The following is a 26,938-nucleotide window of genomic DNA, read 5'->3' as shown; positions in this document are numbered from 1 at the left end:
TCTCTGCTATCATGGCCGTTAATCGGCTTGATCAGGAGCTAGAGAGGCCATTTGTAGACGGCAGCTCGGGGTCTCGTTGGGATGGGGAGGAAAGGGCCGGTTCCACCCCCATCTGGTGAGGCCCCACGTGTCTCGTCACTGCAGGCCCAAACTTGACTATCCATTAGCCTCTGGAGGATGGCGGTCACTGGGCTACCAGGGGGAACAGGCCAAGGCACGAAACCTATTCCCACCTGGAGTGGTCCAGCGCCAGTAACCTACTGCAGGAACAGGATGCATTTCTGTAAAAGCCTTTGGGTTCTGAGATTCGTTTCTGAGTCTCTGAGATCATGGCCATTAAGCAGTTTGATCAGGAACCAAAGAGGCCATGCTTCCAATTATATAGCCAAGCCTGATGTGGTTTGTGGGTGTGTCTCCCACATACCTAACTTTTGGCCATTTGCTTTCTTGCTAAACTTTGCCCCAAGTTTTTGGGGTCTGGCCAAAGGCACAGCAGCAATTTTGGGGTTTCTGAAAGTCTGATGGTGCCATCAGGCTGCTGATGCACTCGCCTCACAAGTACAGATTGACTTACTAGTGGCACCATACCTCCAAGGATAGAGATTCTTAATATGAATTTATTTTAGTCTTTGAAAACCCTGTGGAATTAGAAATTTAATGGTGAAGTGTTGTATTTGTGTGTCTGTTGTGTGTTCCTGTTTGTATCTCAGAGAGAGAAAGAGAGAGACAGTAGCCTGTCTAGATGTATATGTGGAGAGTCTCTTTAGGTTATCAAAGGACTGACTGCAAGACCAAATAACACTTAAGGTAATTGGTTAAAGGCTATCTCAAATGAGTTCAAACAATTACCCTCTGACCTTTGTCTACTACCTCTTTTTCATAACAACGTTCTCACAGATGAAATAGTGGAAGGCCTCTAGAACCATTACATGAATAAAAATTTGTAGAAAGGGGTATGGTTTCTCTTTCCCTCCACCGTGATGGGACTCTGAGATCACACCGACATACAGTCACCATCTACTTAAAAGCTCCTACATGGCCACGATCCAGAGAACACAAATGAATCTCGGACCCAAGCGAGCAACTTGCTACAGAGATGGTTTTGGACTTTGCAACAGGCCACTTTTTCCGGGACACTTCAGATGGAGGACAGGTGCTGTCCCTCCACCTGATCCCTAGGAATCCCAGCAGCCGCCATCTTCTAGAACTAAGCAAAAATCTCCAGGTAGAGGGTGGCAGTGGTGACTAATGCTAGGCCTCAAAGGGCAGGGGAGGAGTCGTCCCTGTCCTTCCCCCAACCACAGTGGGACTATGAGATGATGCCTACATACGGCCACAGTCTACTTAAGCTCCCACACGGCCATGATCCAGAGACACACAAACAAATCTCCGACCCAAGCAACTTGCTGCAGTGATCTCTCCAGATACTAATTTTAGAATTCTAGAGTGCGCAGCTCCTCTCATGACTCCATGACATTATACTGTATTTATAACAAACAATACAAAACACATTGTCTAGCATTGTATTTTCAGCATGTCTGAGTGGTGGTGGGACTGGTCTTGAAATATCGAAGGTGGTGGGACGGGCACAGAGGCCCAGCTCTGGGCAACAAAGCTGAACGGCTCCAATTCCAACAGGTACAGCCCGCCCCCAAGGGCCTGGGTTCCTCTCTGGGCATGCGCAGCTAGAAACAGCCCCTAGACAGCCGGTTTTCAACCCCTGATCTGCGTGGGATGGGCACAGAGGCCCAGCTCTGGGCAACTATGCTGAAGGGCTCCAATTCCAACAGGTACAGCCCACCCCCAAGGGCCTGGGTTCCTCTCTGGGCACGCGCAGCTAGAAACAGCCCCTAGACAGCCGGTTTTCAACCCCTGATCCGCGTGGGACGGGCACAGAGGCCCAGCTCTGGGCAACAAAGCTGAACGGCTCCAATTCCAACAGGTACAGCCCGCCCCCAAGGGCCTGGGTTCCTCTCTGGGCAAGCGCAGCTAGAAACAGCCCCTAGACAGCCGGTTTTCAACCCCTGATCTGCGTGGGACGGGCACAGAGGCCCAGCTCTGGGCAACAAAGCTGAACGGCTCCAATTCCAAACAGGAGACATTCCCAACTCCTCGCCCAGTGCCAGGGACTTTATCCGGAGCCGCGGCCGCTAACGCGGCCGCGAAATATTTTCTCACTACATATGCCATAGGAACCATAAGCTAACTTCTTAGATGGAAACTTCTCTATTTTAGCTCAGCCACTAGAAACACAGTTGCCAATAACTCATAAGCCTATCTTAACTCACACTGCATATCAAGCAGAATAGTAACACTGAACGTGAAGGACTAAACCACGCCTCTCACAATGGTAAAGCAACGCAAAAGCCCACCAAACATTCATATTGAAGAGTCTAGCCCAGATGACACCAACAGTACTGTAGTGTTAGACAACCTCTCTGACAAGGAATTCAGAAGGGAGCTACTTAGGATGCTTAGGGAATTAAAAGAAACAATGGAAAGCAATGCCAATAGAAGACAAGAGGATCTGAAGGCAGAAATGAGGAAAATGCAATCAGAAATGTCAGACCTGAAAAATCTCGTAGGCGAATTGAAAAGCTCAGTGGAAGGCCTCAGCAGCAGAGTAAGAGCGGCTGAGAACAGAATCAGTGAGCTCGAAGATGAAGTTCAGAGACTCTCCAGAAAAGAGCAGAAAATGGAAAAGAGACTCACAATTCGCGAACAGATGGCAAGAGAAGATCGGGATGAAGCCAAGAGGGGTAACATAAGAATTATTGGAGTCCCAGAGGGACAGGAAGAAAACCTCGATGAAGAAGAAACTGTCAAAGACATCATTGCTACAACATTTCCAGAGCTGAAGAAAACTTGTGACCACATTCAGGAGGCCCGAAGGGTACCAGCTAGAAGAAATCCGAATAAAAATACCCCAAGACACATTCTGATCAAAATGACCAAAACCTTAGACAGAGACAAAATTCTGAAAGCAGCAAGATCGAAGAAAGAAATCTCTTACAAAGGAGCATCCTTAAAATTCACAGCTGATTTTTCTGATGAAACCCTCATGGCCCGAAAACAGTGGTGGGACATAGTAAAAAAACTCAATGAAATAAATGCCTCCCCCAAAATACTTTTCCCAGCAAGACTCTCATTCATAATAGAAGGAACAACACACAGTTTCACAGACAAACAACAGCTCAGGAACTTCATAGACTCAAAACCATGGTTACAAGAACAACTAAATGGGCTACTTTAAGGCAAGAAAGGCCCCTCAAATACACCAAATTTTAACAGAACAATGGGACAAAATCCCATAACAATAATCTCTCTCAATGTCAATGGGCTAAACGCACCAATTAAAAGACATAGAGTGGCAGGATGGATTAGAAAATTGAACCCAACATTCTGCTGCCTGCAAGAAACGCATCTCAATAGTCAAAGCAAACACAGACTCAGAGTCAAAGGCTGGAAAACAATCCTACAGGCAAACAGCTCCCATAAAAAAGCTGGGGTAGCCATCCTTATATCAGACCACATCGATTTCAGAGTGAGGAAGGTCATAAGAGAGAGTGAAGGCCATTTCTTATTGATCAGAGGATCTGTACAACAGGAAGAACTTACAATAATAAATGTATATGCACCTAATGAGAGACCAGCAAAGTACTTAAAACAACTACTCATAGATTTGGAAAAAGACATCAATAGCAACACAATACTAGTGGGAGACTTCAACACTGCTTTGTCACCTCTTGATAGATCAACCAGACTCAAGCTTAGCAAGGACATACTTCATTTGAGGGAAACAATGGAAGAAAGGGACTTAGTAGATATATACAGGACACTTCATCCACAAAAAGCTGAATACACATTCTTCTCAAGCGTCCATGGAACATTCTCCAAGATAGACCACATGCTGAGCCACAAAACATGCCTCCATAAAATGAAGAAGGTAGAGATTGTATCAACAATCTTCTCAGACCATAATGCGCTGAAATTAGAAGTAAATCACACACAAAAACATAAAACGAAATCAAACACCTGGAAATTAAACAGTGCACTATTGAACAACGAGTGGATTAGACAGGAAATCAAAGAGGAAATCAAAAGATTCCTAGAAACGAATGAACATGAGAACACGAGTTACCAAAACTTATGGGACACAGCAAAGGCTGTGTTAAGAGGAAAGTTTATAGCTCTACAAGCATTCCTCAGGAAGGAGGAGCGAGCACACATAAGTAACCTAACCTCACAGCTTAAGAGCTTGGAGAAGGACCAAAAAAAGGAGCACAACCCGAACAGGAGAAAGGAAATAATAAAACTCAGAGCAGAGATTAATGAGATGGAAACCCAAAAAACAATCCGAAAGATCAATGAAACCAAGAGCTGGTTCTTCGAGAAAATTAACAAGATCGATAAGCCTCTAGCAAAACTCACAAAGAAAGGGAGAGAGAAAACCCTAATAAACCGAATCAGAAATGAAAAGGGGGTCATTACAACAGAAACCACAGAAATTCAGAGGATCCTCAGGGAGTACTTTGAGAAGCTTTATGCCACGGAACATCAAAACCTCGAGGAAATGGATAAATTCCTAGACTCCTACAGACTCCCAAGGCTGAACCAAGAAGACCTGGAATACCTGAACAGACCTATCACCATCAAGGAAATTGAAATGGTAATAAAAAGTCTCCCCAAGCACAAAAGTCCTGGCCCGGATGGATTCACTAGTGAATTCTTCCAAATCTTTAAAGAGGACTTACTCCCAATCCTCTTTAAGCTTTTCCACGAAATTGAAATATCAAAAACACTTCCGAACAGTTTCTACGAAGCAAATATCACACTGATACCAAAAGCAGACAGAGATACCACAAAGAAAGAGAATTACAGGCCGATATCCCTGATGAACACAGATGCAAAGATCCTCAACAAACTACTAGCAAATAGAATCCAACTACTCATCAAAAAGATCATACACCATGACCAAGTAGGATTCATCCCAGGGATGCAAGGATGGTTTAACATTCGGAAATCAATCAACATAATCCACCATATCAACAAAAGAAAAGATAAAAAGCATATGATCATATCAATAGATGCAGAGAAAGCATTTGATAAGATCCAGCACCCCTTTATGATGAAAACCCTAGCCAAAATGGGTATAGAGGGGACCTTCCTCAACATAATTAAAGCCATCTACCACAAGCCTACAGCAAGCATCATCCTCAATGGGGAAAAACTGAGAACCTTCCCTCTAAGATCAGGGACGAGACAGGGATGCCCACTCTCTCCACTGCTGTTCAATATAGTACTGGAAGTACTTGCAATAGCGATTAGGCAGGAAAAAGATATTAAGGGCATTCAGGTAGGAAAGGAAGAAATCAAGCTCTCACTATTCGCAGATGATATGATACTCTACTTAGAGAACCCAATAACTTCCACCAAAAAACTCCTAGAAACAATAGACTCGTATAGTAAAGTTGCAGGTTATAAAATCAATACCCAAAAGTCCATGGCTTTCCTATACGCAAACAGTGAGAGAGAAGAAAGCAACATGAAAAAAACAATCCCGTTCACAATTGTGCCCCAGAAAATCAAGTACCTAGGAATCAGCTTAACTAAGGAAGTAAAGGACCTGTACAAAGAAAACTACAAAACGCTACTTCAGGAAATAAAAGAGGACATGAGGAAATTGAAAGATATCCCCTGCTCATGGGTCGGGAGACTTAACATTGTCAAAATGGCAATACTACCAAAAGCATTGTATAAATTCAATGCAATCCCTATAAGGATACCCATGACATTCTTCAAAGAAATGGAGCAAACACTCCTGAAATTTATATGGAACAATAAGCCCCCACGAATAGCTAAAGCAATTCTTGGGAAAAAGAAAATGGGAGGAATCAACCTCCCGAACTTCAAACTATACTACAAAGCAGTAATAATTAAAACAGCATGGTACTGGAACAAAGGCAGAACTGCAGACCAATGGAAGAGGGTTGAATACACTGACATCTCTCCTCAATCATATGCTCATCTAATCTTTGATAAAGGTGCAAGTAATGTGAAGTGGAGTAAGGAAAGCCTCTTTAATAAATTGTGTTGGCATCACTGGACGGCTACATGCAAAAAAATAGGCTCAGAACTCTGCCTAACACCATGTACAAAAGTAAGATCAAAATGGATTAAAGACCTCAACATCAGACCAGAAACCATAAGGTACATTGAAGAAAAATTGGCAAAACCCTCCATGACATTGAAGCTAATGGTATCTTCAAAGATGCCACGCCACTGGCCGAGCAAGTGAAAACAGAGATAGATAAATGGGACTATCTTAAACTAAGAAGCTTCTGCACCTCCAAAGAAACAGTGACCAAAATACAAAGACAGTCTACAGAATGGGAAAGGATATTCACCGAATACACATCTGACAAGGGGTTGATATCCAGGATATACAAAATACTGGTTAAACTCCACAAGAAGAAAACATCCAACCCCATCCAAAAATGGGGCAATGAAATGAACAGAAACTTTCTCAAAGAAGAAATCCGAATGGCAAAAAAGCACATGAGAAAATGCTCTACATCATTAATCATCAGGGAGATGCAGATCAAAACCACAATGAGATACCATCTCACACCTCAGAGACTAGCCCACATTCAAAAGAACAAAAGCAACCGATGCTGGCGTGGATGTGGCGAGAAAGGGACACTCCTTCACTGTTGTTGGTAATGTCCACTGGTTCAGCCCTTCTGGAAAACAGTATGGACGATTCTCAAAAAATTAGAAATTGAGCTCCCATTTGACCCAGCAATACCACTCCTGGGAATATATCCCAGAGAGGCAAAAATGTATAGTCGAAGTGACATCTGCACTTGTTTGTTCATTGCAGCACTCTTTACAATAGCCAGAAACTGGAAGAAACCTGAGTGTCCAAGAACAGATGACTGGTTAAAGAAACTTTGGTACATCTACACAATGGAGTACTATGTAGCTCTTAGAAAAGATGAAGTCATGAAATTTACATACAAGTGGTACAATATGGAAAGTATCATGCTAAGCGAAATGAGTCAGAAAGAGAGGGATAGACATAGAAAGATTGCATTCATCTGGGGGATATAAAGTAACAAAGTATGAGATTAATACCCAAGAATAGCTGAGATCAGCACCAGGAGGATTACTCCATAACTTAGAGGCCAGCCGGGTATCCTAGAGGAAAGGGCAGTTCAGATAGAGAAGGGAGCACCAAATAAAGGATGTTTGGAGGATCCTCCCAGGAGGGGAGATGCATGTCGAAAGTAGACTATGGACTGAACATGTTTGCCACTCAATGCCTCTTTTGCAGACCACAACACCCAAAAGGAGAGAGAGAACACAGGGGATTGCCCTGCCACAGAGACAGGGGGGATGGGGGGATGGGGGTGGGAGGGATATTATCCATGGTGGTGGAAAATGGGCACTGGTGGAGGGATGGGTATCTGATCATTGTATAATTGAAACCAAAGCACAAAAAATTGTAAATCTACAACTTTAAAAAAAAATAAAATACAATAAAGGGAAAAAAAAAAGAATGTAAAAAAATCATTCAATTAATGACAAATAAAATGTGGTCTGATTATGTTAAAAAAAGAAAAAGAAAAAAAGAAATATCGAAGGTAACCAAAGTAGAGAAAGAGAGTGCAAATTGTGCAAATTGTCAGCCATGCAGGCAGGGGTTGGTGTGGAATGGGGAGGCGGGGATACTAGGGATTATGGTGGTGGAAAATGCACTGGTGAAGGGATGGGTGTTTAATGATTGTACGATGGAAGCTGAAGCATGAAAGCATTGTTACTGTACCTCATGGTGAATCAATAAAAAGTGGGGGGAAAGGGGTATGATGCTGGCAGCAGGTCAACCTGTATTGTGGGACAAGTTCCTTAGCAGCCTGATGGTGCCTTCAGGCTTCCTGATACCCCCAAATTGCTGCTGTGCCTTTGGCCCAACCTCATCAACTTGTGGCCAAGTTTACCAAGAAATTAAATGGTCAAAATTTAGGTATGTGGGAGCTATGCCCACAAACCACCACCAACTCATCTATACAAGCTCATTTATTGACCTTATTTCAGAGATTCATAAATAAACCTCAAAAGATATTAAAATGCAGTTAATATCATACTCGCACATAACTAAACATCACTCTCACTGTCAGTGTCCTCCTGTTGTTCATAGATTTTCTTGAGTAGACCCAGTAACATCTCCATCGTGAGACTTTGTTGTTACTGTGTTTTGGCATATTGAATACGTCACGGGTAGCTTGCCAGACTTTTGCCGTGCGGGCGAGATACTCTCGGTAGCTTTCCTGGCTCTCCGAGAGGGGTGGAGGAATCAAACTTGCGTCGACCATGTTGGCTACGTGCAAGGCAAACGCCTTACCCACTGTGCTATCTCTCCAGCCCATAGCTAAACATACTGGGGTAAATCATAGGGGGCAGGTTAGCCATGTGCCCGCCCAAGCAGAGTCCCCGCAGTCACTTCCATAATCCATATTCACCACCATACCCCTGGCCTGACCACATTCTCATGACAGACCTCAAGATATAATCTGCTGAAAATTTGGATATGCAGGTTTTGTGACTGAAATTTCCAAGCTTTCTCAGAGTTGGGATGGCCTACCTCCCCCCACTTCCCAACACTCCTGGAAGCACTGGAAGTCACCCCCACAAACCAACTCCAGCACCACCATGTAAGATCTACAACTGACCTTACTTTAGAGACCCATAAATAAGTCTCGAAAGAGATCAAAAGCCGCAGTTAATCTTAGACCCACGCACAGCTGAACAAACCGGAATAAATGAGAGGGTGGTTGGTTGGCCTGGTGCCCGCCCAAACAGAACCCCAGCAACCGCTTGTTTCCACAATCTAAAACCACCACCATACTCCTGACCTGACTCCACCATCTCAGGATGGACCTCACCAAGATAAAATCTGAAAATTCAGGTATGCAGATTTTTAAAAAATTTATTTTATATTGAATCACCGTGAGAACAGTTACAAAGTTTTCAGATTTAAGTCTTGGTCATACAATGATCAAACACCCATCTTTTCACCAGTGCACATTTTCCACCACCAATAACCCCAGTACACTCCCCATCCCACCCATCCCCTGCCACTATGGCAGATGATTTCCACTTTACTCTCTCTCTACTTTGATTACATTCAATTTTTCAACAGAAGACCTACCATTATTATTTGGAATTTCCCCCCAACATTCAGACCTGCCAAGAAGGCATCATGAGATAATTTGCTCTCTATTGCTGATAATGAAGAGCATATGATGTCCCACCACTGCACAATTTTTGGTTTCTGATATTTTAATAATTAAGTCCGGAGGGATTTCTGCCAGAAGCTGCTGGGTTCTGAGATTGGTTTGTGTGCCTCTGGGATCATGGCCATTCAGGAGTTGGAGGAGCCATTCGTGGGTGGCAACTTGGGGTCTCGACAAGGCAGGGGGAAGGGTCAGGTATGCTGGTTTTGTGACTAAAATCTCCAAGCATTCTTTGGGTCAGGATGGGCTACCTTCCCCTACCCCCTGTACTTCCAGAAGCATCAGCAGTCACATCCACACCCCAAAGCAACCACCCACTTGAAAAGCTACTCCAGCCTTAATATCCCGATAAAAATACTGAATGTCCTGAACAAATATCATGACTCTTTAGCACCTGTACTGAAAACCATAATGCACAAAAGGAAAAGGAGAGAGAGAAAGAAGGAAACTGCCTCCCATAGAGGGAGACTGGATGTTGGCAGCGGGGTGTTGGGGGATTGTGGTAGGGAAACAGGGGACATTGTTGGTGGGAAATGTACACTGGTTCAGAGATGGGTGCTGATTCATTGTATTACTGAAACCCAACTATGAATAGCTTTGTAATGGTCTATCTCATGGATATTCAATTTAAAAAATTTTTTTTACTTTTAGTGTCACACCTGGAGATGCACAGGGGTTACTCCTGCCTTTGAACTCAGGAATTACACCTGGCAGTGCTCGAGGGACCATATGAGATGCTGGGAATTGAACCCAGGACAGCCATGAGCAAGGCAAAGCCCTACCCACTGTACTACTGCTCCAGACCCTTAAATTTTTTTTAAAAAATTAAAAAAAAATAAAAACTGTACCTCATGGTGGTTCACTAATAAAAATTTTAAAAAAGATGTCAAAATTTAAAAAAAGTAATGTGGAGTTAATGCCCAATTCAATCAGCTTAATCAATGGCTGAATAAATAGCAGTACTCCTACATTAAAAAAGATTTCAAAGGCTAAATACGTAGAATTAGAAACACTACTTAACACGTATTGTTTTATTTACCATGTACAATAGTGGTATTTATATTAGGAAAATATTCATATAATGGTAAAGTTGTTTCTGATGACTATAGCTGAGGTTGTAAACTGAAAATGGACAAAACCTTCAGGTAGAAAACTATAAATTCATGACATTAACTTTAGAGACAGGTGTTTCAGGTGGTTCTATTAAAGTATTTAGACAAAGGCAATAATAGAAATGCAAATATAAAGTTGACTGCATCAGTGAAATAACAGAACAGACATAGAAGAGGTAAATTAATTTTACTTTCAAAATGATAAATGTAATAGATTAAAATATGATCAAAAGATTGACCCCCACGAGTGGCTCTCCAGCACGGCCATTGCCCCAGAGGCACACGGACCTAATTCAGAACCCAGCAGCTTTTGACAGAAATGTGAATGGACTATGCATTAAGCTTTGGTGCTGTGCCCCGCCCCCAGGAGGGAAATGCTATTTGTCTCTTCCGCCTTTTCCCCCCCTGGTGGCACAGTGGCCGTGACCTCAGAGCTTATTGGACAGCCAAGTATGAGCCGGTGGTGACAGGGCAACTGCCGCCTCATGGGATGGGAGGGCAGAACCCACATGTCCTTCCTGCCCCGCCGAGACCATAAGTTGCCCCCCACCATGAGCGGCTCTCCGGCACGGCCATGGACCCAGAGGCACACAAACAAATCTCAAAACTATGCGGCTTTTGTCAGAAATCCCTCCAGACTTAATTAGCAAAATATCACGAATCCAAAATCGCACGGCCGCTATCATGGCCGCACGTCATTATATGCTCTTCATAAGCAGCAATAGAAAACAAATTATTTCACGATGCCTTTTCAGCAGGTCTGATTGTTGGGGTAAAATTCCAAATAATAATGGTGCATCCTTTGTCGAAATAATGAAGGTAATCAAAGTAGAGCGAGAGTTAAGTGGAAATCATCTGCTTCACTGGAATGGGGAAAGGTGGGATGGGGGTATATTGGGGTTCTTTGTGGTGGAAAACATGCACTGGTGAAGGGATGGGTGTTTGATATTGTATGACTGAGACTTAAACCTGAAAGCTTTGTACCTGTTCTCACAGTGATTCAATAAATAATTTTTTAAAAATATGATCAAAAGTAGAAGGCTTGAAAGTTTAAGGGAAATTATAATCAAGTTCAAACTGGTTAAAATATTAATGTTCTCATCTCATCTTATTAAATTTAGCATTTACGTTTGTGGGTTTTTTTTACATTTTAAATAACACTCATCCCTCATCATCCACTAGCCCTGCTACTTCAGATTTGCATTGGGTTCCTCTGAACCACATTGCTCTAATAAGTACTTTCCAATTGTTCTGGGGTAATTCATATATGGCATGGCAGTGAAGTGGCAAGCAGAACTTTATAATAATTTTTGACTAATTTGTAATGTACATTCTTCAGTGTTCTAATGAAAAATTTTTTTTCTGTAAAGTGAATTGTATCCTATTTTCATTGAAATCACAATATGCTGCAATCAGGATTATTTTAATATTTGCCAACATTGTCAGGATTTGGATCTCGTATTGTGTTCATCTGAAAAATTTATTTGAAACAAAAAAAAAAGAAAAATTTATTTGAATAAGGTAAAGGTAAAGGCCCTCCCGTTGATCGTCGATTTGCTCGAGCGGGCCCAGTAACGTCTCCATTGGAGACGTTGTTGTTACTGGTTTGGCATATCGAATACTCTCGGTAGCTTGCCAGGCTCTCCGAGAGGGGCGGAGGAATCGAACTCGGGTCGGCCATGTTGGCCGCTTGTAAGGCAAACGCCCTACCCGCTGTGCTATCGCTCCAGCTTATTTGAATACTTAGTTAATATTTAACATGCTTTCTTTTGCTTAGAATTGTGCTTTTTTACTATGGTAAAATTTTACCACTGCAGACTTGGAAGTATAAACATTGAAACATAATGCTACTGAGAAAATATTTTAATATTCAAAGATAAGCTATGTTGAAAAGCCCAAGTATATGGTGAAAAATTAACTGGATATTTTTGTTGTTTAAATGAAGAAAGTACAAGTCAATATTTTGACACATCCCTGTATAAATAATCCTACATATATTTTTATTTTTAATTTTTTTATTTTTTAAATTTTTTATAAACTTGCAAACTTTTGTGATTTTCAGTCATACAATGATCGAGTACCCATCCCTCCACTATTGCCCATTCTCCACCACCAATGTTCTCAGTATCCCTTGAGCCCCACCCCACCCAAACCCTCCCACTGCCTCTGTGGCAGGAACATTTCCTGTAACTCTCTCTCCTTTTGGGTGTTATGGCTTGTAGTACAGTTACTAAGTGGCCATATGTTCAGTCCACAGTCTACTTTCATCACACATCTCCCATCCCGAGCGAGCCCTCCAGTCATTTACTTGGTGCTCCCTTCTCTAGCCCAGCTGCCTTTTCCCCCAGCAATACATATATTTTTATACCTGTACATTAAGGTTCCCTTTTAGTGTATACCTTGAATTTTCCTATTAACTTCTATTCAAATGATGTTCCTTTTTGTTTGTCTTTTGGAACCATACCCTGTTGTGCTCAGGACTTATTCTTTCCTCTTTATTCAGGAATCACTTCTGGAGGGCTTGGGCTACCATATGGAGCCGCAGGAATAGAACCTGAGCCAGCCGTATGCAAGGCAATCTCATTTTCCATCATGCTATCTCTATGGATCCTGAAATAATAGGTCTCTATTTTATGAATTATTCATTTATTTTTATTGAATCACGTGAGATAGTTACAAAGCTTTCATTATTGAGTTTCAGTCATGCAATGGTACAACACTCATCCCTCCACCAGTGCACATTCTCCACCACCAATGTTCCCAGTATCCCTCCTGCCATCCCATCCCATCCCAAACCCTGCCTCTTTGGCAGGCACCTTCCTTCTTATTCTCTCTCTACTTTGAGGCATTATGATTTGCAATACAGATACAATGAAGCCATCATGGTTTGTCCTTAGTCTACATTCAGCACATGTCTCCCATCCTGAGCGATCCCTCCAACCATCACTGACTCAATGGTCCCTGCTTCATCCCAACTGCCTTTTCCCTCAGCACATGAGGCAAGCTTCCAAACCATAGAGTGATCCTCCTGTCCCTTGACTCTACTGTCCTTAGGTGTTAGTCTCATATTATGTTTTTTATATTTCACAAATGGGTGCAGTCCTGTGTCTGCCCCTCTCTTTCTGACTGATTTCACTTAGCATGATACTCTCCATGGCCATCCACTTATAAGCAAATTTCATGACTTCATCTTTCCTAATAGGTGCATAGTATTCCGTTGTGTAGATGTATCATAGTTTCTTTAACCAGTAATTTGTTTTTTGGGCACTCGGGATGTTTCCAGATTCTGGCTATTGTGAACAGTGCTGCAATAAACATACAAGTTCAGATGTCATTTCTACTGTGCTTTTTTGCACCTGCAGGATATACTCCCAAAAGAGGTATTGCTGGGTCATATGGGAGCTCAATTTCTAGTTTTCTGAAGAACGATTATGTTGTTTTCCCAAAAGGCTGTACCGTTAAGCATTCCCATCAACAATGAATGAGAGTTCCTTTCTCCCTGCATCCGTGCCAACACTGGTTGTTCCTGTTCTTTTTTATGTGTGCCAGTCTCTGTGGTGTAAAATGATACCTCATTGATAACTTGATTTGCATCTTCCTGATGATTAGTGATGTAGAGCATTTTTCATGTGCCTTTTGGCCATTTATATTTATTCTTTGAGGAAGTTTGTGTCATTTCTTTTGCTCATTTTTGATGGGTTTGGCTTTTTTTTCTTGTAAAGTTCTACCAGTGTCTTGTATATTCTAGCTATTAACCTCTTATCTGATGGATATTGGGAAAATAATTTTTCACATTCCATGAGCTCTCTCTGTATTTTGGTCACTGTTTCTTTTGAGGTACAGAAGCTTCTTAGTTTGACATAATCCTATTTGTTTATCTTTGTTTCCACTTGCTTGGTCAATGGTATTTCATCCTTAAATATGCCTTTAGCTTCAACCCATGGAGGGTTCTGTTTACATTTTCATCCATGTACCTAATAGATTCAGATCTGATATTTATATATTTAATCCAGTTTGGTCTGACTTTTGTGCTTGGTGTTAGACAGCGGTCTGAATTCTTTTTTTTCTTTTTTTTTTTTTTTTGCATGAAGCTGTCCAGCTTTGCTGGCACCTCTTGTTGAAGAGGCTTTCCTTGCTCCACTTTACATTTCTTGTTCCTTTATCAAAGATTAACTGATCATATACTCAGGAGTCTGTGTCAGAATATTCAACTCTATTTCATTGGTATGTAGGTCTGTTACAATTCCAATACCATGCTGGTTAATTACTACTGCTTTTTAGTATTTTTTGTAGCGGGGGAGTTGATGCCACCCATCTTCTTTTTCCTAAAGATTGTTGAATTTTTTAAAGTCTATAAATAATATTAGACATATTTTTTCCAGTAGCACTGTAGCACTGTCCTCCCGCTTTTCATCAATTTGCTTGAGCAGGCCCAGTAACGTTTCCATTGTGAGACTTGTTGTTACTGTGTTTGGCATATCGAATACGTCACAGGTAGCTTGCCAGGCTCTCCAAGAGGGGTGGAGGAATTGAACCTGGGTCGGCTGCATGCAAGGCAAATGCCCTACCCGCTGTGCTATCGCTCCAGCCCTTTTTCAGAAGAAAAAGAATTTTTTAATTTGAATAACCATGTGAGGAAGTGGACAATCAACCCTAAATATTTTTAAATCCATTGGGGGAGGAGGGGCACTCTTCAGCAGAGTTGGGGAACACACCCAGTGATATTCAGCCTAGCAATGCAGCACCCTTCATTTAATGTTGCAGAGTGGGGTGGGGTGGGGGAGGTCACCAGAGGCACATCCAGAGGGTTCTTAGGGACCACTGGGGCTACCCTCAGCAGAGCAGGAGGGGGATAGAGCTGAGGTGCTAAGGATCAAACTCATAGCTGTGAACAGGAAACTTCTTTGAGCTATCTCCTGTTCCCTTGTCCATACCTCAAAAGCAAGCACTAGAGGCCTGGGTGATAGTACGGTGGGACGGGACAGCTCCCTTTCATGCAGTAGACCTACCTCGGCTCAATCCCTGGCATCCCATATGGTCCTCTGAGCACAGCCAGGAGTGAATCCTGACTGTGGAGCCAGGAGTAACCCTGGAGCATCACTGGTGTGCCCCAAAACCTAAAACTAAAATAAAAGTAAGCTTTAATTCTCTATCGACTCTCAGGTAAGATGGCTTTACAGACATTAACCAGTAATGTCTAAGTTCTTCAATGTAATAAAATCAAATAGAAAAAAGAAGAAAAATATCATTGGATGTGGTGAATCCTCTTGGGACTGACTGCAGTGATAGTACGGCAATAGGATGTTTGCCTATGTTTGTCGGCATGTGGCCAATCCAGGTTCAGTCCCTGGGTTTGATCCCTGGCATGACATTTGCTCTCCTGAGCACCATCAGAAGTAATTCCTGAGTGCAGAGCCAGGAGTAAGCACTGAACACTGTTGGATGTGGCCAAAGATAAGGAAAAAAAGATGTTACTTTCCTTGCATATGGCCAACCCCAGGTAAAGTCCGTGGTGCCCATATGATTCCTTGGAACACCATCAGGGATCACTCCTGATCACAGAGTGAAGACTAGCTCCTGAGCACTACCAAGGGTGCCTAAACTCCCCACACGCAATACATATCTCACTTGCTTCAAACAAGATTATAACCTGAAGGCTAGGAAAATGGCTCCAAGAGATGGAGTATAATGTTTTGCGAGCTGAAGCCCGCCCTGGATCTGACCCTCAAACCACATGCCCCAGGCACTGTACCTCTGAGTCAGGAGTGTGAGCCCTGCTCCATCCAGCTAAAAATGGATTGTAATTTCCCCTACCAGAAGGTGTCAGAATAAATTTCAAGTAATTTTAACTTAATGGAAATCTCAGTAAACTAGGCCAAATCAGGTAACAAAAATATTCGTTTCGATCACTGATTTTCATATCGTATTCAGTAGGGTGGGGTAGTAGGGGAAGGAGGACCTCCCAGCAGTACTCAGGGGCCACTCCCTGGCAACACTTGACCATATGGTTTAAGACCAGGGCCCAAGGATTAGTATAGCTCAGGTTTAGAAGTGCTGTAGTTCACGGAAAGATGGGTCAGACTAGAGATCAAACCATGCTCACCTGACTCTAAGTTTCACCATGGCCCTTTATCTTACTTTTAGGCACACGCAAACACATACCCAAACACATACACACATACACATACACACACATACACAGAGGGGGACATGGTATGGGGCATTATATTTAAATTTTAATAAATTACCTAAATTCCAAAGTAAGCATCGAAAAACAAAATTAAGAGATAGTATACAGCTAAGCCAGGTTCAATCTCTGGGACCTCATGTGGTCAAGAGCACTCATATTGTCAAAGAGCCAGGAGGAAGCCCTGAGCATCACCCAGTATGGCCCCAAACAAAAAAAGAACCCACATACAATAAATTAAACTAGCTTTATATTTTTAAGTCACAGATTCAACACAAGTTTGTACAGCATGCATTAACACAAAGCAGCTCAGCTCTAAGTGTAGAGCTGACACTGCAAGAAAATCTCTCCAGTCAAGAACACAGACACAACATACAACTTCCTCTTTATCCTAGTATTTATCCTAAGAACGATCACTCTTTTAAACCTCTTCAATCGCCCTTCTTATCATCAGTACTGGCAACAGATATTCTTTCAAAAATCATTTTCCACTAGTAATCTTGAGTTTTCCTCTTCAGCAGGGTTAGTGCTCAGAAAAAAAGATGAAAGTGGCATTTTGAGGTGAACACTGGTGGCCAGGCACTGATCAGAATCCAGAGCTGGGCTCCAGGGGCCAGAGTAATAGCACAGTGGGTAGAGTGTTTGCCTTGCATGCGGCCGACCCGGGTGTGATTCCCAGCATCCCATATGGTCCCCTGAGCACTGCCAGGAGTAACCCCTGGGCATCATTGGGTGTGACCCCTCCCCCCAAAAAAACAGAGCTGGGCTCTGGCATGTGCTTCCAAGAATCACCTTCCCGAATTCCAAATTCAATTTGATATCAAAACTTTCTGAGACAATCATGAAGAAACTTTAAACAACAAAATTGATTCTCTTCAATCTCATACTCTGGTTTAATTAGCATAGACAGTGTTCCTCACTCCTGACTTTGAATCTGAACCAGTTATAACGGTGTAGGAAACTAGGGATGACTCTTACTCTGATCCAGCAACCTTCCCCGGAAAATCATCCTCATTGAATCCAGATACTATTAAAACCACCAAATAAGAAACAATCAACTTTTCCTCTCTCCATGCTTTTGTGATGAACGACAGCATAAAAAATCAAACCATGATTCATTCCTAAATGTAGCACATTATTTCCAGTATTTGTACTATTTTTTGCATTTTCGTTTTTATTTCTTTTCTTTTTCATTTTTCGAATTTTCATTTTTTAAGATTTCTTAAATCAAATTACTATGACATAGACCCTTACAAAGCTGTTTATGATTAGATTTCAGTCATACAGTGTTTGTACTATTTTACACTGTATTTATTGTGTGAATTCAAGATGTTTGTAACTTATGAACTGAATAAGTGAAATGAGATTTTTAGCTAAGCTGTTTGAATTATTCACATATAACAAAGCAAATGCTATTAATAAGCATAGCTGAAATAAAAATTATTTATCTGGGGTCTGCACCTACCGAGACCTGGGGGCTGGGTTCACTACTATGATATTTACCTAGATCATGCCCAGTGCTTTGGGCCTAGCAATGCCCATATTCCACCAGATTCCATCAGAACTACATCCAGTGGTGCTGCATGGTGGGAACACACAGTTCTAGGAATATGGCTCAAGTGATAGAGTACACACCTAACATGTTGGAGGCCCATAATTCAATAAAACACTTCTTGAGTTTGATACCATTTTCCCAAAACTCCTTGAGAACGTCTTGAGATGACTGGAATGGGAAGAAATTGGAGGGAAGATAGACGGTCAGCAAGTACACCACCTCCACTTTGCAGACGAAATCGTTCTAATAACACCAAACATTAGCCAAGTGGCACAAATGCTGGCCAACTTCGACCGTGAGTGTGGAAAGGTCAGAATGCAGCTGAATCTCACAAAGACAATGTTCATGAAAAAAAATGACCTAGTCCCTGAAGTTCCATATGCTCTCAATGGAACAAACATCTTCGAGTGCAGCAGCTTTGTGTACCTGGGTCGAGAACTCAACATGAGGAACGATTTGGCACCAGAACTGCACAGGAGGAAGAGTGGCTTGGAACACCTTCAAGAGCATCGAAGAAGTTGTTAAGAGGACAAAGAACCTCCGGCTTCAGGCACATCTTTTCGACTCCACCATTCTTCATGCACTAACATAAACCTCAGAGACCTGGGCCCTACGAAAACAGGACAAGAACACTATTTGGATCACCCGAAGAGGAAGCGGAAGAGCTATGCTTAGAGTATCACGCTGTATTGAAGTGAGAGAAGGAATCCAGAGTTCTGACTACTGTCGATGATTGAAGATCAGGGACACTCCCTCATTTGCCAAGGTGTCGAAAATCAGATGGGCTGGACACGTAATGCGATTTGGAGATGACCGCTGGACTAGAGCCGTTACCAACTGGATTCTATGGGACATAAAAAGAACACCTGGCCGCCCACCTACGAGACGGTCGGACTTTTTTGTCAAGACCCTGAACAACTATCGCCTGATCTGCCTGTTGTCTGTCATCTACAAGTTGTTCACTCGAGTCATCCTAAATCAAATCGACAGAACACTAGACAAAGGACAACCATGCAAGCAAGCCGGGTTCCAAAAAGGTTTCAGCATGATCAACCATAGCTACATGGTGACCAAGCTTATTGAAGTTTCAGTTCAAGATGCTGCACTGCCTAATGTTCATCTATTTAAAAAAGGCCTTTGATTCTGCTGAGACTGAAGTGGTCATCGAAGCTCTAGCCAAACAGGGTTTTCAAACAGCCCCCGGCCCAGGAAAGGCCAGACCCTGAACAAACGGTTTGATACTCTTCATGTTCCTGGAGTGAGCAGACACCATTGGGCTACATTAGCATGTGAAAAGTTTGAATGGAGACATTATTGGCGCCTGCTCGAGCAAATCGATGAACAATTGGATGACAAGTGATTACAAGTGATTACCATAACCCAGTGCAAGCTTTTCTACTGTGTCTTTTTGCTGATTAAGCCAGTAGGGAGACAGCAATTATTCACTAAATGAGTCTAATTATATTACCTTTTCGCAATCTTAACCACCATTTTCCCAGAAGTATTACCTATATCGATTTGCTCAAGCGGACCCAGTAATGTCTCTATTTTGAGACTTGTTGTTACTGTGTTTGGCATATTGAACTTGCCAGGCTTTGCCATGAGGGCGAGATACTCTCGGGAGCTTGCCAGGTTATCCAAGAGGGGGGGAGGAATCGAACCTGGCTTGGCCTATATACTGTGTTTGTCTGTTTTAGCTCGTTCAGCTGATGGGTAGATAACAAGTGGCTACTGAGAACACACTAATAGTTTTAAACACTGTACTCTAACCTTTTTAGTTAAATAAACAGCTATGATCTACATGCTATTAGAATTGAACAATTATTGTGTTATATAGAAAGTGCATGGAGACTACATATGACACATTAGGCCAATGATTTTAAAATACAGATATACCATATTTCAAAAACCATTTCCTATTAATTTTATGTAGCTCATGAATTTTCTATGAACATGGAACTTCAGAGTCTGACAGTCATTTTATTTGTCTATGTGCTTCTGACAGGCACAGAACCTGTATGTTGCATTAAGAATTTTAGTCTCTCTAGTTATAGAAGTTTGAAAATGAACAAATGAGACGTTCTTCACCTGCAGTCCAACAGTTATTGGACATTCTAAAAGGAGAGGTTAAATAATTATTCATTTCTTTAAAACATTTATTCCTGGGGCGGGGGGGGATACAAGATCATTGTGGTTGATTTTAATGCCAAGATAGAACCGAGAAGATCAGCTGAAGAACTTCACATCGGGACACATGTCCTAGAATGGAACGAACAGGGTGAGAGACTGAGTTCATCATGTCGACCAAGACCATCCATGGTAACTCACAATTCCAGAAGGCAGAATCTAAACGTTGGACATGGGAGTCTCCCGGTGGACGATTCCACAACGAAATAGACCACATCATATTCAATCGACCGTTTTGCCTTACCGATATTGCGCTGTTGTCCCAAAAATCCAAACGGGATAGGACCACCGTCTCCTTCGTGCAAAATTCTACTTCACAGAGCAGGGAAGAAAGGGCTGAAAAGTTTAAAAAGGGAAGTCCCAGAATGACCACCAACTGGGAGTTCTTTGGCACCATTGCGGCAACATGGGAAGATGCCATTGTTGACAACATTGACGAGGAATACGATCGACTGCTTCAGCACCTCCATGATTGTGCAAGGAACGCCTAGAGAGAGATAGCCACAAAAAAAAAGCCTGTCTTGGAAAACTCTTGAAATTATTTGCCAACGTGGTTTGGTGCATGCCTCAGGCAACCGCAAGCGAACGTCCGAGCTCGCAAAGCAGTGCAGAGATGCGATCAAGGAAGACCTCAAAGAGAAAAGAGCAGAAGTGCTGGTAGATGAGGCAGAAGCTGGGAAAAGTATTCGTAATGCCCGCCTGTCTTTCGCCAACTACAAGACCAAGAAGACTGCCCTCCGACGTCCTGATGGATCTATCACATCCTCCAGAACGGCAATGGAGAAGATTATCCATGACTTCTACTCAAATCTCTTAGATAGCCATGTCCACTTGCCGAAATACCAAATTCCACAGGATGGATATGTCGTTCCCAATGTTCTCCCTTCCATTTCATCGGTAAAGATACGAACAGCACCCGGCCCATACAAGGTCAGACCTGAACACCTGAAGAACCTGCCGTTAGTACTCATCAATACACTGGCTCAGCTCTTCACACGCTACCTGTCTGAATGCAAGTTTCCGTCCCAATGGAAAACCAGCAGGACCGTACTACTGTTCAAGAAGGGAGACATCCATGACATTGGCAACTATCGCCCGATCTGCCTATTGTCTGTCATCTACAAGTTGTTCACTGGAGTCATCCTAAATAGGATTGGCAGAACACTAGATGAAGGACAACCATGCAAGAAAGCTGGGTTCCGCAAAGGATTCAGCACCATCGACCATATCCACACGATAACCAAGCTCATTGAGGTTTCTTGGGAGTTCAAGATGCCGCTCTGTTTAACGTTCATTGATTTAAAGAAGGCCTTCAATTCTGTTGAGATGGAAGCGGTCATTGAAGCCCTAGTCAATCAGGGCATTCAAGCCCAATACATCAGGATCCCCCGTGAGCTGTATTGCGGATTCACTACCAGGATCTCGCCATTCTACAAGGAGGTGATCATTGATGTCAAAAGAGGGGTTAGGCAGGGTGATACCATTTCACCGAAACTCTTCAGTGCCACCCTCGAGAACATCATGCGACGACTGGAATGGGAAGGAATGGGAGTGAAGATAGATGGTCGGCAACTACACCACCTCCGCTTTGCTGATGACATTGTTTTAATAACACCAAACATCAGCCAAGCGGCACAAATGCTGGCCGACTTTGACCGTGAGTGTGGAAAGGTAGGACTACAGCTGAATCTTACGAAGACAATGTTTATGAGAAACAGCCTCGTTCCTCACGCCCCATTCGCTCTCAACAGAATGACCATCTCCGAATGCAACAGCTATGTGTACCTAGGTTGAGAAGTCAACATCACAAATGACCTGGCACCCGAGCTGTGCAGGAGGAAGAGAGCGGCTTGGAACACCTTCAAGAGCTTCGAATAAATAGCTAAGAGGACGAAGAACCTCCGGCTCCGGGCACATCTCTTTGATTCCACTGTTCTTCCTGCATTAACATATGCCTCAGAGACCTGGGCCCTACGCAAACAGGATGAGAACGCTACTCGGGTCTCCCAAAGAGAAATTGAATGAACCATGCTTGGAATATCACGTTTCACTCAAATGAGAGAAAGAATCCGGAGTTCCGACATCCGTCGATGATCAAGAATCAGGGACGCTGTCTCGTTTGCCAAGCTGTCAAAAATCAGATAGGCTGGTCACGTAATGAGATTTAAAGACGACCGCTGAACTAGAGCTGTTACCGACTGGATTCCACGGGATGTCAAAAGACTGCGTGGCCGCCCACCTACCAGATGGTCAGACTTCTTCATCAAGATCATGAATGATCGGTTTGAATCTCTTCATGTTCCTAGAGCGAACAGAGGCTGTTGGGCTACACTAGAATGCGACAGGGACAAATGGAGACGCTACTGGCTCCCACTCGAGCAAATCGATGATTAACGGGAAGTTAAGTGATTAAGTGTGATTCCTGGGGCTACAGAGATAGCTCAGTGAGATGAACAGATGCTTTTTATGTAGGCAAAAAGTAGGCCTGCTTTGATCCCCAGCACCACGTGGTCCCCCAAGCACTGCCAGGAGTCACCTCCAAGCACGGAGCAGAGAGTAGCCCCTGAGTGCCACATGGTATAGCTACAAACCTAAAATAAAATACTTGCTCTTGAATATCAGTCACACTGTTTTGTATTTGTATGTATATGCACACATAAAGATATGTATGCCATAAGAAGTGAGAGAAATAAGCTTTTCATGTCTGTTACATTCCTGTGAATTTGGTTAATCTTAGATTTCAGATGCAGGTTTCAATAATTAATGCACATTCATTATTATTTTCTTCATTTTTAAATGAAAGAATTGTGGTTTACAAAATTATTGATAGTTGAGCTTTAGGCACATAAGATTTCAACACCAATCCCACCGCCAGTGTCAACTTCCCTCAACTAGTGTTCCAATATTTCCTCCCCACTCCCTCTCCTCACCTCCGCCACCCCTCCCCCGCACATGTCAATTTTACAGCAGCATTACAAAGTTTCAGTGGTTGCAGCTTTAGATCTCATGTTTTCAGTTTTATTGAGTTTGTGTTTTGGGTATATGATTATACCACTCACCCCTATCACTAGTATAACTAAAGACCTGATGACTCTTCACCCATTACTTTCTGGTTCTCTTCTTCCCCACTAGGTTTCTTTCTCGCCTCTAAACACTGGGGTCAATCATAATCGAGGCACCTCTCACCCCAATAGAATACAGCTGAAAGGAAAGATAAAATCATGCAATTTTCTGCTATGTGTTTGGACCTGGATGTTATCATGTTGAGAGAAGCAAGCCAGAGGAAGAAAGACAAAAAATGGATGATCTCATTTATCTGTGGTATATAGAACACTGGGTGAGAAAATGTACTGCATATTCATTATTCTTTTTAAAATTTTTAATGAAACAGAATGAGATACAATTACAGACTTACACATTTTTGTTATTACATTTCAGTCAAACAATGGTCGTGTACCCATCCCTCCACCAGTGCCCATTCTCCACCACCAATGTTCTCAGTATCCTTCCCGCCATGCCCGCCCCATCCCTTAAAGCATACCTGTTGGGATTATGCTTTATTTATTTATCTTGATTTTTAGGGCCACATTCAGCAGTGTTCAGGGCTTACTTCTAGCTCTGAACTCAGGGATCACTCCTGGAAGGCTCAGGGACATATAGGGTGCCAGGAATCAAATCCAGGTCAGCTGTATACAAGACAAGTTTCTTCCACACTGTACTATAGTTATGTGGTTGTACTTTAAATTTCAGCATTGAACAATTTGGGATGTGCATGGAAAGCATTATTTTCCTTGTCAAATGGGGGCCCCTGGGATTGGGCTTTCGGGGTGCCAATGGCAATGGTTGATGTCATTTAGTATGAGACATAGAGTGAGAAGGTAAAATAAAAACATATTACATTTATATCACATAGTAAATGAGAATTACATACATTATTTTCGTTTCAAAATCTGAAACTAAAATAATGTATGTAATTTTATTTTTCTCCCAAAATGTGGCCTTGCCCTAATTGTTCTTAATATGCTAATCTGCTCTGTCCTGATTCCATGTGGTAATATCAAGTTTTACATGACACAATCATGTTCTTCTTCTTATTCCCCTATTTTTTCTCTTGTGGGTTACACCCAGCTGTGCTCAGGGCTCACTTTCAGCTCTGTGTTCAGGGACCACTCCTGGTGGTGCTTAGTGGATTATATACAGTTCCAAAGATAGAACCTGGGTTACCTGCAAGCAAGGCAAAATTCTAATCCACTATACTAGCCCCCTTTTTCACGTTTTCGTCCTTAACTTCCAGCTATAATTTCTATTCTATCTTTTTCCAAGGATATTGTTGGAATGAGTAGAAGAATACTAACGAAATATTCTAAATTCTGCAAGAACAAATCAGCAATGATAGCATAAAAAATGAAAGTGCTTTTTTAGTGCAAATACTGTTATATTAAACTTAATGAAAGGCTTCCGGGGCCGAGACCTCCAAGCCTACTCGAATTGGAGTGGAGCATCTTCCACCCAGATCCTCCAAATTCCAGTAGGCGGGGGTCACACCCACCACCTGGCCCCCTGGCGCCGTGTAATCCCATCAGCGGCCAAGACTCAGAGACTATAAAATCCAGATCCCGGACGAGAGCAGTGCAGTCTCTGCCCCCGCGCTTCGGTGTTCCTTCCCGGAGTCCCTTGGAGGGGAGCGGGTTGAGCTTTCCTCCCCGCCCCGGCCAGGGCTACGGCAGCCGGAGACCTCCAGGACCAGCCACCACCATGCTGAGACCACTCTCCGCACACCTGAAGGTACTGGCAGAGGGACAAAGCCACGCGGGTTCCGGGGCCGAGACCTCCAAGCCTACTCGAATTGGAGTGGAGCATCTTCCACCCAGATCCTCCAAATTCCAGTAGGCGGGGGTCACACCCACCACCTGGCCCCCTGGCGCCGTGTAATCCCATCAGCGGCCAAGACTCAGAGACTATAAAATCCAGATCCCGGACGAGAGCAGTGCAGTCTCTGCCCCCGCGCTTCGGTGTTCCTTCCCGGAGTCCCTTGGAGGGGAGCGGGTTGAGCTTTCCTCCCCGCCCCGGCCAGGGCTACGGCAGCCGGAGACCTCCAGGACCAGCCACCACCATGCTGAGACCACTCTCCGCACACCTGAAGGTACTGGCAGAGGGACAAAGCCACGCGGGTTCCGGGGCCGAGACCTCCAAGCCTACTCGAATTGGAGTGGAGCATCTTCCACCCAGATCCTCCAAATTCCAGTAGGCGGGGGTCACACCCACCACCTGGCCCCCTGGCGCCGTGTAATCCCATCAGCGGCCAAGACTCAGAGACTATAAAATCCAGATCCCGGACGAGAGCAGTGCAGTCTCTGCCCCCGCGCTTCGGTGTTCCTTCCCGGAGTCCCTTGGAGGGGAGCGGGTTGAGCTTTCCTCCCCGCCCCGGCCAGGGCTACGGCAGCCGGAGACCTCCAGGACCAGCCACCACCATGCTGAGACCACTCTCCGCACACCTGAAGGTACTGGCAGAGGGACAAAGCCACGCGGGTTCCGGGGCCGAGACCTCCAAGCCTACTCGAATTGGAGTGGAGCATCTTCCACCCAGATCCTCCAAATTCCAGTAGGCGGGGGTCACACCCACCACCTGGCCCCCTGGCGCCGTGTAATCCCATCAGCGGCCAAGACTCAGAGACTATAAAATCCAGATCCCGGACGAGAGCAGTGCAGTCTCTGCCCCCGCGCTTCGGTGTTCCTTCCCGGAGTCCCTTGGAGGGGAGCGGGTTGAGCTTTCCTCCCCGCCCCGGCCAGGGCTACGGCAGCCGGAGACCTCCAGGACCAGCCACCACCATGCTGAGACCACTCTCCGCACACCTGAAGGTACTGGCAGAGGGACAAAGCCACGCGGGTTCCGGGGCCGAGACCTCCAAGCCTACTCGAATTGGAGTGGAGCATCTTCCACCCAGATCCTCCAAATTCCAGTAGGCGGGGGTCACACCCACCACCTGGCCCCCTGGCGCCGTGTAATCCCATCAGCGGCCAAGACTCAGAGACTATAAAATCCAGATCCCGGAACCGCGCGGCCGCATTCGCGGCCGCGCGACATCTTATTATCTCATTCCTACTTTGGACAAACTTGCAGGCTGTCGAATGTAGCCTGCCCACAGGGCAGAGTCTGGCAAACTCCCCGTGGCCTACCAAATATGCCAAATACCAGTAACAATGATGGGTCTCATTCTCCTAAAGAGCCCTGAATATAATCTCAGGGCTAGGATGAAAGAGACGTTACTGGGGCCTGCTCGAGGCAATCGACGATTAACAGGATGATGAAATGAAATGAAATGAATGAAAGGCATTTAAAAATAGCACTATATAGTTACCTAGCATATTACAAATGTGAGATCCTAACAATGAGATTTCATAACTATTATTGAACAGTGAGTGCATTAAAGAAAAGCACAGAAAGGAGTCGGGTACTTTAATTATCAGAGTACTCTAATTATCCATCCACTTTTTTTCAACAGTCAGCAAACTGATATTATCAGGGTCTATAAATTAGTTGGATCAAGGTATAGAGATAGATCTAGGGCTTCTTTGACACTTGGAAGTTGTAAGAGATCTA

This window comes from Sorex fumeus, unplaced genomic scaffold (assembly GCF_029834395.1).
Source record: "Sorex fumeus unplaced genomic scaffold, SorFum_2.1 ptg000073l, whole genome shotgun sequence".
NCBI classification, from domain to species: domain Eukaryota; kingdom Metazoa; phylum Chordata; class Mammalia; order Eulipotyphla; family Soricidae; genus Sorex; species Sorex fumeus.
This window is presented reverse-complemented; position numbering follows the sequence as displayed.